The sequence below is a fragment of the Macaca thibetana genome, chromosome X (genome assembly GCF_024542745.1).
Source record: "Macaca thibetana thibetana isolate TM-01 chromosome X, ASM2454274v1, whole genome shotgun sequence".
NCBI lineage: Eukaryota > Metazoa > Chordata > Mammalia > Primates > Cercopithecidae > Macaca > Macaca thibetana.
This window is the reverse complement of record NC_065598.1, coordinates 137,685,005-137,690,018: the sequence shown is the minus strand read 5'-3', so window position 1 is coordinate 137,690,018 and position 5,014 is coordinate 137,685,005. Positions and strand designations below refer to the sequence as shown.

Sequence of the window (5,014 nt, the reverse complement as noted above, 5' to 3'; positions counted from 1 at the left end):
GTGTGCTGCACCCATTAACTCGTCATTTACATTAGGTATATCTCCTAATGCTATCCCTCACCCCTCCCCACTCCCCACAATAGGCCCCGGTGTGTGATGTTCCCCTTCCTGTGTCCAAGTGATCTCATTGTTCAATTCCCACCTATGAGTGAGAACGTGCAGTGTTTGGTTTTCTGTTCTTGCGATAGTTTGCTGAGAATGATGGTTTCCAGCTGCATCCATGTCCCTACAAAGGACACAAACTCATCCTTTTTTATGGCTGCATAGTGTTCCATGGTGTGTATGTGCCACATTTTCTTAATCCAGTCTGTCACTGATGGACATTTGGGTTGATTCCAAGTCTTTGCTATTGTGAATAGTGCTGCAATAAACATACATGTGCATGTGTCTTTATAGCAGCATGATTTGTAATCCTTTGGGTATATCCCAAGTAATGGGATGGCTGGGTCAAATGGTATTTCTAGTTCTAGATCCTTGAGGAATCGCCACACTCTTTTCCACAATGGTTGAACAAGTTTACAGTCCCACCAACAGTGTAAAAGTGTTCCTATTTCTCCACATCCTCTCCAGCACCTGTTGTTTCCTGACTTTTTAATGATTGCCATTCTAACTGGTGTGAGATAGTATCTCATTGTGGTTTTGATTTGCATTTCTCTGATAGTAAGTGATGATGAGCATTTTTTCATGTGTCTGTTGGCTGTATGAATGTCTTTTGAGAAGTGTCTGTTCATATCCTTTGCCCACTTTGATGGGGTTGTTTGTTTTTTCTTGTAAATTTGAGCTCTTTGTAGGTTCTGGATATTAGCCCTTCGTCAGATGAGTAGATTGCAAAAATTTTCTCCCATTCTGTAGGTTGCCTGTTCACTCTGATGGTAGTTTCTTTTGCTGTGCAGAAGCTCTTTAGTTTAATTAGATCCCGTTTGTCAATTTTGGCTTTTGTTGCCATTGCTTTTGGTGTTTTAGACATGAAGTCCTTGCCCATGCCTATGTCCTGAATGGTATTACCTAGGTTTTCTTCTAGGGTTTTTATGGTCTTAGGTCTAACATTTAACTCTCTAATATATCTTGAATTAATTTTCGTATAAGGAGTAAGGAAAGGATCCAGTTTCAGCTTTCTACTTATGGCTAGCCAATTTTCCCAGCACCATTTATTAAATAGGGAATCCTTTCCCCATTTCTTGTTTTTGTCAGGTTTGTCAATGATCAGATGGCTGTAGATGTGTGGTATTATTTCTGAGGGCTCTGTTCTGTTCCATTGGTCTATATCTCTGTTTTGGTACCAGTACCATGTTATTTTGGTTACTGTAGCCTTATAGTATAGTTTGAAGTCAGGTAGCATGATGTCTCCAGCTTTCTTCTTTTGGCTTAGGATTGTCTTGGCAATGCGGGCTGCATTGAGTCTTAGCTTTTAACAAAAATGTTTCAAAAGTAAAATAACAATAAAAGGGCTATAGAATAAGGATATAAAAAAAGGATAATACTTTCGTAGTTCATAAGCATGATGATTGGGTATTCACACACATGCATGAGATATGCCACCCTCCCACCTTGTTAGGATGTTGGCGCATAACCCGTCTTACATGGAAAAAAAAGAAGAAAACAATTTTACAGTTGTACAATGTGTTTGTGTTTGAAGCTAAGTGTCATTATAAAAGTCAAAGTGTTTCAAAAATTAAAATTTATAAAGTAAAAATGTCACAGTAAGCTAAGGGTATTAGTACAGAAGAATTTATGTAATAAATTTAGAGTACCCTAAGTGTATAGTGTGTATTAAGCCTATGATAGTGTACAGTAATGTCCTAAGCTTTCACATTCACTTACCCCTCACTCACTGACTCATTCAAAGCAACTTCCAGCCCTTCAAGTTTGAGTCACGGTAAGCCTCCTATACAGCTGAGCCATATTTTTTGTGTCTTTCACAACATATTTGTACTGTACATTTTCTAGTTTTCAATATATTAAGATACACAAATACTTACCATTGTGTTACAATTGTCTACAGTATTCAGTACAGTACCATGCAGTATAGGTTTGTACCTGGAAGCAATAGTCTATCCCTTATAGCCTAGGTCTACAACGGGCTATACCATCTAGGTTTGTGTAAGTACAGTCTACGATATTTGCACAATGATGAAATTGCCTAAGAATGCATTTCTCTGAATGTATCCCCACGGTTCAACAACACATGACTGTATGTACTTGTCTCAAGAACTGGGTCCAGTTATCTGCACAGAGGCTTCTCTGCTAATACACAGGAGATAAATTTGTAGATATGATCACAAAATGGCTTGTGAATATAGGATGAATTTGCTATAGTGATAATATTCTCTAGTTTGTTTCTATCTTCCATGTAGTTACTCAGTAGCTACTGTCAATTCCACCTCTGAAATGTATCTTAGATGCTTTTTCACATTTCTTTTCTGATTTCACTAACCTAGGTCATCATATTTTCCCTGGAACTCTAGCAATGCCGTTCTAACTGCCTCCTCCATTTTTACACTTTTTCCTATGTTCAGTCTCATTCTTTTCAAATTCACCTTCCACACTATGGCCTAAAGAATCCCTCCAGCAATCAAGTCTGATCATATGCCACACAAGACTTTTTGTGTAAAACCATCAATGATTTTTCACAACATTCTAGGAAAAAACACAAACACATGCACATCCACACACACACACATACACTTAAGCAAGATAAGCAATCAAGTTCTTTATTTTGTTTTATTTATGATACTTTAAGTTCTAGGGTATAATAAACCTCAATCTATACTTTCATCTTCTTCTCCTAAAAACAGTCCCCAAATAACCTAAGCTACCACAGTGCTTGCCTTGACACTTGCTACATCTAAAACATACGAAGTCCTCCTTTTATCAGCTTATGCTGTTCCTGCCTCCTGAAATGTCTTTCCACACTTTGCCTATGAATGTACTTTTCCATTGAGACCAAAGTCAAATGCAACCTTGTCTTTGAAACTTCGCTGACCCTTCTACATAAACTGATTCATTCTCTCTCTCTAATTCCACAATACATGTTTAATGATACTATTTCGCACGTTTCTATTTTTTATCTTGTATTTTTGGGGTTTGTCTCCTTCCATCCATATATTCTTAGCACCTTAAGGGCATGACAGCATCTTCCTCATTTCATATTTATCTCAATTTATTAAGGCTGCTGGCTTAAACAACAGACATTTATTTCTCACAGTTCTAGAGGCACCAATAGATTTCCTTCCTAGTGAGGGCCTGTTTCCTGGCTTGCAGATGATGGCTGTCTAGCTGTATCCTTGCATGGCAGAGAGAGAGCACAAGTGCTCTACTATCTGTTCCTCTTCTTATAAGGACACTAAATTACATCCTGGGAGCACCACCCTCTTGAACTTATCTAAATCTAATTACCTCTGCCAAGCCCCACCTCCTAATAACATCACATTAAGGGTTACAGCTTCAACACATTGAATTTGTGGGGGACACAAACATCCAGTGCGTAATACCTACCAATTTGCTCCTCTCCCATTTAGTGTTTAGTATAATGTTGAGTGTATTATAGGCTTGGAGGCGTGAAAACCAACCTTTCATACATTCAATTGCTCTGAGGTCTCTGACTGCAGTTGACAGGCAGTCCTGCTGCTATACTCTGATCTACCATTGTATTCCTGTGGAGGCCCTCCTAACCTCCAGCCTGCTCTCAGCCTGTGATGAAACACAGTGGGAATGCTAAAGCAGACAAGCCTCTGGGAGATTTAAAACTTGGCCGGGTGCGGTGGCTCATGCCTGTAATCCCAACACTTTGGGAGGCCAAGGCAGGTGGATTACAAGGTCAGGAGTTCGAGACCAGCCTGGCCAATATGGTGAAACCCCATCTCAACAACAACAACAATAAAAAAATGCAAAAATTATCCAGGCATGGTGGCATGTGCCCGTAGTCCCAGCTACTCAGGAGGCTGAGGCAGAAGAATCACTTGAACCCAGGAGGCAGAGGTTGCGGTGAGCCAAGATCACGCCACTGCACTGCAGCCTGGGCACAGAGTGAGACTCTGTCTCAAAAAAAAAAAAAAAAAAAAAAAAAAAAAAAAAAAAGACATCTTTGATGGCTGAGGCTGACTTTTGCTTTATGATTTTCCTTTGGCCTTGCTGAACTCTCTTAAGCCTAGGGTTAGGGTAACTGTTCTGTAGTCTAAGACACATCATATAACCTTTCTTCCTTCTCTCTTTCCTTCACAAGTGTCCACCCTGTATTACGGTGTAATGGTTCTTCTGGCCTTTTTTCCCCATTTTCCCTCACAAGCAGTGCCCCTAAAAAAATCTCTTGTATGGTAAGTCCACTTGTGTTCGTCCGTTCTTACACTGCTGATAAAGACATTCCCAAGACTGGGTAATTAAAAAAAAAAAAAAAAAAGAGGTTGAATGGCCTTACAGTTCCACATGCCTGGGAAGGCCTCATAATCACGGTGGAAGGCAATGAGGAGCAAGTCACATCTTAAGTGGATAGTGACAGGCAAAGAGAGAGATCTTGTGCAGGAAAACTCCGCCTTACGGAACCATCAGATCTCGTGAGACTTATTCGCTATCACAAGAACAGCACGGGAAAGACTTGCCCCCATGATTCAATTACCTCCCACTGGGTCCCTCCCACAGGGTACCTCCCACAATACATGGGAATTCAAGAAGAGAGTTGGGTGGGGACATAGCAAAATCATATCATTGTGCTCCTGACCCTCCCAAATCTCATGTCCTCACATTTCAAAATTAATCATGCCTTCCCAACAGTTCCCCAAAGTCTTAATTCATTTCAGCATTAACTCAAAAGTCCGCAGTCCAAAGTTTAACACGAGACAAGGCAAGTCCCTTCCTCCTATGAGCTTGTACAATCAAAAGCAAGTTAGTTACTTTCTAGATACAATGGGGGTACGGGCATTGGGTAAATACAGCTGTTCCACATGGGAGAAATTGGCCAAAACAAAAGGGGTTACAGGCTCCATGCAAGTCTGAAATCTAGCAGGTTAGTCAGATCTCA

General features: G+C 40.2%; 1 non-coding gene across 1 annotated transcript; it reads left to right on the top strand.

Moving 5' to 3' along the window:
• The first annotated feature begins 1,477 nt into the window (after positions 1-1,477).
• Positions 1,478-1,581, top strand: LOC126947059 (small nucleolar RNA U13). The gene has a single exon (XR_007722906.1). It is a non-coding gene; the product is annotated as a small nucleolar RNA U13 (small nucleolar RNA).
• Positions 1,582-5,014: the final 3,433 nt, after the last annotated feature.